This window comes from Mizuhopecten yessoensis, unplaced genomic scaffold (genome assembly GCF_002113885.1).
Source record: "Mizuhopecten yessoensis strain PY_sf001 unplaced genomic scaffold, ASM211388v2 scaffold603, whole genome shotgun sequence".
Classification (NCBI taxonomy): Eukaryota; Metazoa; Mollusca; class Bivalvia; order Pectinida; family Pectinidae; genus Mizuhopecten; species Mizuhopecten yessoensis.
The window spans coordinates 285,792-298,758 of NW_018403629.1; the positions used below are offsets into that span (position 1 = coordinate 285,792).

At 35.8% G+C, this 12,967-nt stretch overlaps 1 protein-coding gene across 1 annotated transcript in view; it reads right to left on the reverse strand.

Annotated features, from left to right (window-relative positions):
- LOC110451005 (zinc finger protein basonuclin-2-like) overlaps window positions 1-9,420 on the reverse strand; it is a 98,059-nt gene extending 88,639 nt beyond the window's left edge. The window contains exon 1 of the mRNA XM_021498843.1: window positions 9,129-9,420. The gene's annotated coding sequence lies outside the window, so the exon portion shown is untranslated. The remainder of the gene's footprint in view (window positions 1-9,128) is intronic.
- Window positions 9,421-12,967: the final 3,547 nt, after the last annotated feature.

The following is a 12,967-nucleotide window of genomic DNA, read 5'->3' on the forward strand; positions in this document are numbered from 1 at the left end:
ACCTTTAGTCTTTGACCTTTGATATAATAGTGAGGTGCCTCTTGTGTGTTCGGTAAAAAATGAGCAATTCACTTTGTCATTCATACAGGCCCACTGGTGATTGGATCAGCATAATGTGCTACATATTGTCAGGGGTATAAACAGGCAGTGGTATACATATGTCAGTAAAATGTCATCTGAAAAACACGTCCCCAATTCTTTTTATGGTCTAAAACTAAATAGCGAGTAAAGATTTGTTTTTGTTAAAAGAAGTCTTCTGTTATTTCCTATTCAGATTTTTTTTATACTTCTTTACCCTAGAGGTTGTGACCTATTTACAATAAACTACACACCTGTCGATAATGCAGGTATGTTTCAAGCTTCGTTAAGATATTATTAAGAGTTAAAGGTTAACAATTTAAGTGAACAGTTTGCACTTATTTGACCTTTGACCTAAAGGTGGACGCCACATTTTTGTCAAGATATCAGTAAGTGTTTAATTAAGGTAAGCAATTTTAATGAACATTTTTCACTTACTTGACCTTAGACCTGAAGGTGGAGGTCACAGTGACTTATTGTAACTGAATACAATTAATAGCATAGCTTCTGTAGATTGCAGGTATACCTCAAGATTTATATTAAGATATATTCAACAGATTAAAAAATACATAGCTGACATTATTTCACTGAACTTTATTCCTCACTTACATGACCTTGAACTAAAGCTAAAGGTAATGATGACCTAATAACAGTGTATAGCAAGGTTCTTTGTGTGATGAGGATACACATTATGTTTCGTAAATATATCTTCAAAGTTCAAATGTTAAGTCTCAACAATATCTGAATGGAAATTTATTTCATCTTTATTCTTGAGGTCAAGGTCAATGTGACCAAATTATACTGCCTGCATATATACCTGTGTAAGGTAAAGGAGACTACTGCATCAGTTCTAATTGCGAAGAAGAGTTCCAATCAACCTAAAGGTGTTTTTCTGGCTTAGAGTAATTTTCCTTGCCAAATTTCGCATAGGCTTTGTGGCCTGTGAACTGGACACACGTTTTTATGTAATACTGCTTTTGAAAAGGACTTTAAACATATATTTCACAATAGTGGTAATGGTAATAGAAAAGCTCAACTTGTGCACTTTCTCCTCAGTTGTTTATCCTTTACAAATCCTGGACCTGCCCCTGATGACCAGTGTGGCTTCACCATAACACACCCCTAACTCTACCTACCATATATTTGGCCATACAAGTAACCTATCCTATCTGCCTGTGAAAAAAATGTCCCATCCAATGTCATCTGTCTCCTAAAATGGAATCTGTATCAACCAAACAACAGTGTAACAAACGTTGTACTAGATTGACTCTGACCCACAGAATCAATATCATTAGATCAAATTATCACTTACTGAACATCTGATTTATACACCGGTTTCTGAACTATTGTTTAGACAGGTTCATTTGTTCACTGAAATCTGTAGTGTATGAACGAATTAATTCCTTTATCCTTTAAAAGTCTGTACGAGCTGGATGAAATAGAAGACATTTCAGAATCCATGCACTGCATTGGTTACTTTGTAGCAATTTTCGAACAGGAAATTAAAGCCATTCCAACATTGACACACTACCTGGCATACCGAGACAATGAGCTAGACATATGGTTTTAAAAAGTAGGACATTTCCATAGCCCCGAGGAGGAAACAGTCGTAAATATCACCAACATATGGTAACCAACACCCACTTTCCAATCTGAATGAAGCATAAAACTGGTATGGTTATGTATAGTGTATTAAGAGTGAAATGTATTCTGTCACAGTAAAATCCAAATGTACAATGACATATTGAGCTGAATTTTATTATTATTAACTCCCATATCTTGAATATTACAAAACAGCAAATTTTGAGATTTTCCTTGTTTGTTATTTTGCCCTAGTAAAGACAGCAAATATTAAAATGGCAAAAATATTTAATTGAAAACTATATGAGCATAGATTCAATACTGGGCGAGTACATTTTAAGAAGCAACAGGGCTAAAACTAGATGAAACAGTGTATGTATCCCTGAGGAATCAGGGGAAGAAAAGGCCTAACAAAACCCCGAGTATGACATAGGGGGCCCCTACAACGGGCTACACCTTTTTCCCCCTACTCTCCTACTTTCTTTTCTGAACTGGCCTCCCATGGTCATCAACCATATATATAGTAACACAGTGGTCAATTCAATGGTTGATGTAATTTCCTCTAGATCTCTATTACAAACTAATGGTAGAGGTCATTTCTTCTTGATCTCTATTACAAACTAATGGTAGAGGTCATTTCTTCTTGATCTCTATTACAAACTAATGGTAGAGGTCATCTCTTCTAGCTCTCTATTACAAACTGATGGTACAGGTCATTTCTTCTTGATCTCTATTACAAACTAATGGTAGAGGTCATTTCTACTAGCTCTCTATTACAAACCAATGGTAGAGGTCATTTCCACTAGCTCTCTATTACAAACCAATGGTTGAGTTACTTCTACTAGCTCTCTATTACAAACCAATGATTGAGGCATTTCTTCTAGCTCTCTATTACAAACTAATGGTTGAGTCATTTCTACCAGCTCTCTATTACAAACCAATGGTTGAGTTATTTCTCCTAGCTCTCTATTACAAACCAATGGTAGAGGTCATTTCTACTAGCCCTCTATTACAAACCAATGGTTGAGTTACTTCTACTAGCTCTCTATTACAAACCAATGGTTGAGTTATTTCTACTACCTCTCTATTACAAACTAATAGTTGATGTCATTTCTACTAGCTCTCTATTACAAACTAATGGTTGAGTTATTTCTTCTAGCTCTCTATTACAAACCAATGGTTGATGACATTTCTACTAGCTCTCTATTACAAGCTAATGGTTGAGTTATTTCTACTAGATCTCTATTACAAACTAATGGTTGATGTCATTTCTACTAGCTCCCTATTACAAACTAATGGTTGATGCCATTTCTACTAGCTCTCTATTACAAACCAATGGTTGAGTTATTTCTACTACCTCTCTATTAGTTTGTAATAGAGAGGTAGTAGAAATACCTCAACCATAGGTTTGTAATAGAGAGCTAGTAGAAATGACTCAACCATTAGTTTGTAATAGAGAGCTAGAAGAAATGACTCAATCATTGGTTTGTAATAGAGAGCTAGTAGAAATGGCATCAACCATTAGTTTGTAATAGGGAGCTAGTAGAAATGACATCAACCATTAGTTTGTAATAGAGATCTAGTAGAAATAACTCAACCATTAGTTTGTTATAGAGAGCTAGTAGAAACGACATCAACCATTGGTTTGTATTAGAGATCTAGTAGAAATAACTCAACCATTAGTTTGTTATAGAGAGCTAGTAGAAACGACATCAACCATTGGTTTGTATTAGAGATCTAGTAGAAATAACTGAACCATTAGTTTGTAATAGAGAGCTGGTAGAAATGACATCAACCATTAGTTTGTAATAGAGATCTAGTAGAAATAACTGAACCATTAGGTGGTAATAGAGAGCTAGTAGAAATGACATCAACCAATGGTTTGTAATAGAGAGCTAGTAGAAATGACATCAACCAATGGTTTGTAATAGAGAGCTAGTAGAAATGACATCAACTATAGTTTGTAATAGAGAGGTAGTAGAAATAACTCAACCATTGGTTTGTAATAGAGGGCTAGTAGAAATGACCTCTACCATTGGTTTGTAATAGAGAGCTAGGAGAAATAACTCAACCATTGGTTTGTAATAGAGGGCTAGTAGAAATGACCTCTACCATTGGTTTGTAATAGAGAGCTAGAGGAAATGACATCAACCATTGGTTTGTAATAGAGAGCTGGTAGAAATGACATCAACCATTAGTTTGTAATAGAGATCTAGTAGAAATAACTGAACCATTAGGTGGTAATAGAGAGCTAGTAGAAATGACATCAACTATTAGTTTGTAATAGAGAGGTAGTAGAAATAACTCTCTATTACAAACTAATGGTTCAGTTATTTCTACTAGATCTCTAATACAAACCAATGGTTGATGTCGTTTCTACTAGCTCTCTATTACAAACTAATGGTTGATGTCGTTTCTACTAGCTCTCTATTACAAACCAATGGCGGAGGTCATTTCTTCTAGCTTTCTATTACAAACCAATGATTGAGTCCTTTCTTCTAGCTCTCTATTACAAACTAATGGTTGAGTCATTTCTACTAGCTCTCTATTACAAACCAATTGTAGAGGTCATTTCTTCTAGCTCTCTATTACAAACCAATGATTGAGTCCTTTCTTCTAGCTCTCTATTACAAACTAATGGTAGAGGTCATTTCTACTAGCTGTCTATTACAAACCAATGATTGTGTTATTTCTACTAGCTCTCTATTACAACCCAATGATTGAGTCATTTCTTCTAGCTCGCTATTACAAACTAATGGTTGAGTTATTTCTACTAGATCTCTATTACAAACTAATGGTAGAGGTCATTTCTAGTAGCTGTCTATTACAAACCAATGGTTGAGTTATTTCTACTAGCTCTCTATTACAAACTAATGGTTGATGTCGTTTCTACTAGCTCTCTATAACAAACTAATGGTTGAGTTATTTCTACTAGATCTCTAATACAAACCAATGGTTGATGTCGTTTCTACTAGCTCTCTATTACAAACCAATGGTTGATGTCATTTCTACTAGCTCTCTATTACAAACTAATGGTTGATGTCGTTTCTACTAGCTCTCTATTACAAACCAATGGTTGAGTTATTTCTACTAGCTCTCTATTACAAACTAATGGTTGATGTCGTTTCTACTAGCTCTCTATAACAAACTAATGGTTGAGTTATTTCTACTAGATCTCTATTACAAACTAATGGTTGATGTCATTTGTACTAGCTCTCTATTACAAACTAATGGTTGATGTCATTTGTACTAGCTCTCTATTACAAACTAATGGTTGAGTTATTTCTTCTAGCTCTCTATTACAAACTAATGGTTGAGTTATTTCTTCTAGCTCTCTATTACAAACCAATGATTGAGTCATTTCTTCTAGCTCTCTATTACAAACCAATGGTTGAGTTATTTCTACTAGCTCTCTATTACAAACCAATGGTTGAGTTATTTCTACTAGCTCTCTATTACAAACCAATGGTTGAGTCATTTCTTCTAGCTCTCTATATTACAAACCAATGGAAGAGGTCATTTCTACTAGCTCTCTATTACAAACTAATGGTAGAGGTCATTTCTACTAGCTCTCTATTACAAACCAATGGTAGAGTTATTTCTACTAGCTCTCTATTACAAACCAATGGTTGATGTCATTTCTACTAGCTCTCTATTACAAACCAATGGTTGAGTCATTTCTACTAGCTCTCTATTACAAACCAATGGTTGATGTCATTTCTACTAGCTCTCTATTACAAACCAATGGTTGATGTCATTTCCTCTAGCACTCTATTACAAACCAATGGTTGATGTCATTTCTTCTAGCTCTCTATTACAAACCAATGGTTGATGTCATTTCTACTAGCTCTCTATTACAAACCAATGGTTGAGTTATTTCTACTAGCTCTCTATTACAAACCAATGGTTGAGTTATTTCTACTAGCTCTCTATTACAAACCAATGGTTGAGTTATTTCTACTAGCTCTCTATTACAAACCAATGGTAGAGGTCATTTCTACTAGCTCTCTATTACAAACTAATGGTATAGATCATTTCTACTAGCTCTCTATTACAAACTAATGGTAGAGGTCATTTCTACTAGCTCTCTATTACAAACTAATGGTTGATGTCATTTCTACTAGCTCTCTATTACAAACCAATGGTAGAGTCATTTCCTCTAGCTCTCTATTACAAACCAATGGTAGAGGTCATTTCTTCTAGCTCTCTATTACAAACTTATGTTGAAGTCATTTCTACTAGCTCTCTATTACAAACCAATGCTAGAGTCATTTCTACTAGCTCTCTTTTACAAACCAATGGTAGAGTCATTTCTACTAGCTCTCTATTACAAATCAATGGTTGAGTCAACTACGCTTATTATCTCCCTATAACAAACTAATGGTTGATATCTCCCTATAACAAACTAACGGTTGATGTCTCCCAATAACAAACTAATGGTTGATATCTCCCTATAACAAACTAACGGTTGATATCTCCCTATAACAAACTAAAGGTTGATATCTTCCTATAACAAACTAACGGTAGCTATCTCCCTATAAACAAGAGGCCCATGGGCCTTAACAGTCACCTGATATATTTATACAGAGAGTTGATTTTGTTTTTAACACGAACAGAAATATTATTCAGTGACAAAAAACAATAAAACCACCTTATTCAATATCATGCATACAGATTTAAGACTAAAAAGTATTTGAAACTAGCACCTCTGATTCTAAACAAGGAAAATGAAGAAATTTAGCACACTGACTCCTTTGGGCCCCACCCTACAGCCCTTAGGGGTAGGACTTGCTCANACCTTAAAACCCTTCCATCTATGAAGAGTGTTTGATTCTACCATATCTGGGTCTTTGAGATGATTTTTGATTGAAATTTCAGTCAATTCAACCCTTTTTGGCCACACCCATCAGCCCCAGGGGGTCAGTCAGGGCTGATATGTGCATACCATCAAACTGCTATCTAATACTGATAATGCTAACCCAAATTGAATTACTTCCAATGAAAATTAAACAAATGTTGGTCCAAAATGTGATTTCCCTATATAAACTATAGTAAAGTTTACCCCTCCCCAAGGGGAAACGTGATACCCAAGGGTCATGAAATTCACAATTTTGGTAGAGCACCTTAAGACCCTTCCATCTATGAAGAGTGTTTGATTCTACCATATCTGGGTCTTGAGAAGAAGATTTTTGAAATTTCAGTCAAGTTAAACCTTTTTGGCCCCACCCAATAGCCCCGGGGGGTCAGTCAGGGATCATATGTGCATACCATCAAACTGCTACCCAATACTATTAATACTAACCTAAATTGAATTACCTCCAATGGCAATTAAACAAATGTTGGTCCAAAATGTGATTTCCCTATATAAACTATAGTAAAGTCTACCCCCTCCCCAGGGGGAAACATGAGACCCCAGGGTCAGGAAATTCACAAATTTGTTAAAGCACCTTAAGACCCTTCCATCTATGAAGAGTATTTGATTCTACCATATCTAAGTCTTGAGAAGAAGATTTTTGAAATTTTAGGCAATTTGACCCTTTTTGGCCCCGCTCCTCAGGCCCCTGGGGGCCGGGGACCAAATCGGCAACTTTTTTTGTTGACCTTTGGCCAAGAAGTCGAAAATGTAAATTGTTTACGGACGCACGACGGACGACGGACAAAAGGGAATCGAAATAGGTCACTTGAGACTTTGTCTCAGGTGACCTAAAAACTAACGGTTGCTATTTCCCTATAACAAACAAAGGGTTGATATCACCCTATAACAAACTAACGGTTGCTATCTCCCTATAACAAACTAACGGTTGATATCACCCTATAACAAACGAAGGGTTGCTATCACCCTATAACAAACTAACGGTTGCTATTTCCCTATAACAAACTAACGGTTGATATCACTCTATAACAAACTAATGGTTGATATCTCCCTATAACAAACTAACGGTTGATATCTCCCTATAACAAACTAATGGTTGATATCCCCGTGCACCCTACCACAAACTATTGGTTGAAATCCTCTGGGCCCCCTTACAACAAATTATTTGTTAAAATCATCTGGGACCCGAAACACTGACCTATGGTTGACGTATCCATATCCCCTATAACCTACTACTTGTTGACGCCCCTGTGTCCCCTATAAAAGACTATTGGTTGAAATCCCCTGGGATCCCTATAACCTACTACTTGATGACGCCCCTGTGTCCCCTTTAAAAGACTCTTGGTTGAAATCCCCTGGGACCCCTATAACCTGCTACTTGTTGACGCCCCTGTGTCCCCTTTAAAAGACTATTGGTTGAAATCCCCTGGGACCCCTATAACCTACTACTTGTTGACGCCCCTGTGTCCCCTTTAAAAGACTATTGGTTGAAATCCCCTGGGACCCCTATAACAAAATAATTGTTGACATCAATGTACACCTAAATGTACCATGCACCCTACAACAAAGTATCAGTTGAAACCTTTGGGCCACCTTTAACAAACTTAAATGGTTGATGTCCCTGTGCACCTTATAACAAATTAATGGTTGAAATCCTGTGGGACCCCTATAACAAATTAATGGTTGACATCCTGTGGGACCCCTATAACAAATTAATGGTTGACATCCCTTTGCACCCTATTAAACTAGTGGTTAAAATCTTCAGGGCCCCCTATACTAAACTAATGGTTGAAATCCTGTGGGACCCCATATAACAAACTAATGGTTGACATCCCTTAGTTCATTATAAATATGTGTTACTGTGATAGTGATTTGTGTTTAAGAGACAAAAAAGTTGTCCAGCCAGAAAAGGTAGGATCATGAAGAAAATGTGATAGATACATTTTAACCACGATGTCTGTCCAAAAAAAATCAAACCCAGCACACTGTATTAGAATGAAGTGAAGAAACTGTCAATTTACAGAGCTTTTCAACAATTCAAATTTTTTGAAAAAAACACCCAGATAAAATTCATGATTAGAATAATTAATAATATTTAACAATCACTGATAACATTAAACTGCAAAGTCAATAATATTCATGAAACATTTATAAATCAAACCTATTTTTTTCTTCTTCCTCCAAGAATCAATAAATAATTTGCAGGCATTGTAAACCCCTCCACAAATTCTCTATCATTAGCCCGTTAACCAGGTAAGTGTCGTTTGCCTCCGATATGCTCAAGTGGCAGAAATGCAACTACCAAAAATCAATAGAATCAATCTGTGAAGTCGTTGTGTGCAGTACATAAACTTGGTGTGCTATTGTTCCGTGAAAAAAAGTAAAACAAAGTCATAATACACTACTAGACAAAACTGTGAGTATTAATAGAGTGTGAAATGTTTATAAACGACAGTGGTGACTATGTGATCCGTTACCTTTACCGTACATCCGACAGAGTGTCATTGGTGCAGGCTACCGCTATATTCAAGGTCTAAGTTCTGACGCTGGCAGAGACGTCAGTGCCTCGTGTGTGCCGTTATGTATAGCAGCTTACCTTTGGATTGGCTCCAAGTTCATGACAGGGGGGACCCCGTACTCGCCCTATCTCAACTGGCCCATGTCCCCTGTTCACGGACCAACAAACTCTGCCACAGAATCATTCATGTGTGACGATTGATCAGTCGAAAAGAGCAACAGTGATGAGGAGGATGGTGATTGTGGTGGCTGGCGTGTGGTTAGGGGCGGTTGTCGGTGTGTGTCGTCCTGGGTCCCATGCCCGCTACGTGCCTGATCAGTTTGATATAAGACAAGACAAGCTAAGTAGAGACAGGATGCAGCACAGGACAATATGGCAGCAACGTCACCTCTTCCAGCACACAAACACTGAAGCAATTCAAACTGTTATCAATCAATACCTAGTCACGTCTCAATCACAGGCAGATGGCACTTCATTCCATACGGTTATGCTAATCATTTACCCCTAATTAAAATTCCCTTTGTGGTCCTATGTGTCGGTAATTAATTCTTACAACATGCACGACACACTGAGACCAATCAAGACATATAACAGTTGGCTGTTGGCCCAGTTCCCACCCGCATGATTCCAGCGATTTTCTGTCCCCACACCAACAAGGACTAGCACTGTCATAGGACTGGTGACAAATTGATGTATACACACTGGTATGCCATTAACGAAACAAAATCAGGACAGAATAAAAAAATCCATAGCTAAGAGACACTGTGGACTGATTGCAAACTCAATACACTTCATCACAGTCACACAGAAAAAGTTCAATATTTACTTTCTTTCCGACTGTAATTAATGGGAATTATCCTCTGTACTAAATATGAGTCAGGACTTGTCGTTTTCCCCAACAGTGTCACAAACGTTCTCTCTATACAGAGCTTGCAGACTCCCACAGAGAAGTCAATAGAATCCTGCACGACCATCCGTGTTCCTCTACCACTTCACTTATTGTCGTCAATGTGTACTCGGGGAATCCGATTATTTTTGGAAGGACAATATGAGTTAATTGATTGAGTGAATAAAACGACGAGGACGAGGACATGAGGGACTACATTACATTGCATTAGATGACAATACACTTGATTGGTTGCATTAACAAACTGTTGAATGTGATATTAGTTTTCTTTTTTCTCAAGCTTTTAACAATTTTATTTGCCTATGATAAGATCTTCACAATTTGACAATCAGTAATTTTTATAACTCTGATATATTGTTAAACAACTGATCTCCTTATCACTGCACAAAATAAAGTAAAAATCTGTTAATTAATTATATTCTACTCAACACTCTTGTACATTGATAAAATGTTTTATTTTTATTTTTTACTCAGTGGATCAATCTAGAAGCAATAGCTAGTCTATAAATTAATAGACACTTATTCATTAAAAAAGGGTGTGTTAAATTTGTGCTTAGAATACTAGCTCAGAAATAAATTTTTGAAAAATTCATATTGGTGTAGTGATGGCCACTTAGTTTTAAATCAAAATTGATAATGGGTATATAATCGTAAGTAGCAAACCGATCGATGATTGATTGCAAAATCGGTTTATAATTATATGGGACTGAACACCCAAATATAAAGTGAGAACACTACTGGTACATCAATCAGTGCTATTTCAGTGTTAGTTTACAGTGTAAAACACAAGATGGACAAAAACGAATCACAGTTTGTTACTTTTGCGTTTGATTCAGGTGAACGATTATATAGAAAGCACACCTGACCACAAAGACAACACATGTCAACTGAGTGATTAAAAAAACACTATTAAAGACAGGTAATTTGTATAGATAAGAATTAGGATACCTGATTATAGGAAAATTTAGAAAGAAAATCTGAATATAATGACAAATGGCAAGTGATTATAATGACAACTGATTGTAGACTGGTCAGCTGATTATAATGACAACTGATTGTAGAGAGGATAGTTGACTATAATGACAAATGATTGTAGACAGGATAGTTGATTATAATGACAACTGATTGTAGACAGGACAGTTGACTATAATGACAACTGATTGTAGAGAGGATAGTTGACTATAATGACAACTGATTGTAGACAGGACAGTTGGTTATAATGACAACTGATTGTAGAAAGGATAGTTGACTATAATGACAAAAGATTGTAGACAAGACAGTTGATTATAATGACAACTGATTGTAGACAGGACAGTTGATTATAATGACAAATGATTGTAGACAGGATAGTTGACTATAATGACAACTGATTGTAGACAGGATAGTTGACTATAATGACAACTGATTGTAGAGAGGACAGTGGATTATAATGACAAATGATTGTTGACAGGATAGTTGATTATAATGACAACTGATTGTAGAAAGGACAGTGGATTATAATGACAAATGATTGTAGACAGGACAGTTGACTATAATGACAACTGATTGTAGAAAGGATAGTTGACTATAATAACAAAAGATTGTAGACAAGACAGTTGACTATAATGACAACTGATCGTAGACAGGACAGTTGGTTATAATGACAAATGATTGTTGACAGGACAGTTGATTATAATGACAACTGATTGTAGAAAGGACAGTGGATTATAATGACAAATGATTGTTGACAGGATAGTTGATTATAATGACAAATGATTGTAGACAGGACAGTTGATTATAATGACAACTGATTGTTGACAGGATAGTTGATTATAATGACAAATGATTGTTGACAGGACAGTTGATTATAATGACAACTGATTGTAGAAAGGACAGTGGATTATAATGACAAATGATTGTTGACAGGATAGTTGATTATAATGACAAATGATTGTAGACAGGACAGTTGATTATAATGACAACTGATTGTAGACAAGACAGTTGACTATAATGACAACTGATTGTAGACAGGATAGTTGATTATAATGACAACTGATTGTAGACAGGACAGTTGACTATAATGACAACTGATTGTAGACAAGACAGTTGACTATAATGACAACTGATTGTAGACAAGATAGTTGACTATAATGACAACTGATTGTAGAAAATACATCTGACTATAATGACAAATGATTGTAGAAAGGACAGTTGATTATAATGACAACTGATTGTAGACAGGACAGTTGATTATAATGACAACTGATTGCAGACAGGATAGTTGACTATAATGACAAATGATTGTAGACAGGATAGTTGACTATAATGACAAATGATTGTAGACAGAATAGTTGCAATGTCACCTTTATACTAACCTGCTGTGATATACAAGCATGCAGCAGCATTTCCACCAGAAGCCAGCTCCCTAGTGTTGATGTAATGAAACAGATTACACAATAATTCACCCTTACAGACCAATTTTGACTTTCATTTTTGTTGTTGTGAGTTAATAACTGTACGGGCTAGGATGATAAAACAATATTAGTGTCACAGTTACTTTAACTCATTCACCCCTACATATTAAAACTGGACTTGACCAGTCTTTGATTTGGTAAGGTTCAAATGTGACTTCAGGGGTGAATGGGTAAATGATTGCTGTATCAATATGTCATAAACAGTATTTTCTATAGTACAAAGTTATCTACTTTGATTTTTTTTAATAGAATGTTTTATGCAACAGATATCATAAAACACACATATGACTGTTGAAATCCCTTGGGCACATCAGTTAATAATTTCCGAAGTTGAGAAAACCTTGTTTTTTGATGAAAAGTGAATGAAGCACTTGTTTCAGTCAGATAATAAGAGGTTATTCTTGTAAAGTTGATGATATGACCCCTGTAATTAAATGACACTTTGAAATGCAAAAAAAGCATATCATTCAATAAGACATGTAATTTTGAATTATTCAAAATTAGGCTTTAGGGTAGGTCATATCACTACATTCTTTGTTATAAATGTTAAGGCTGTA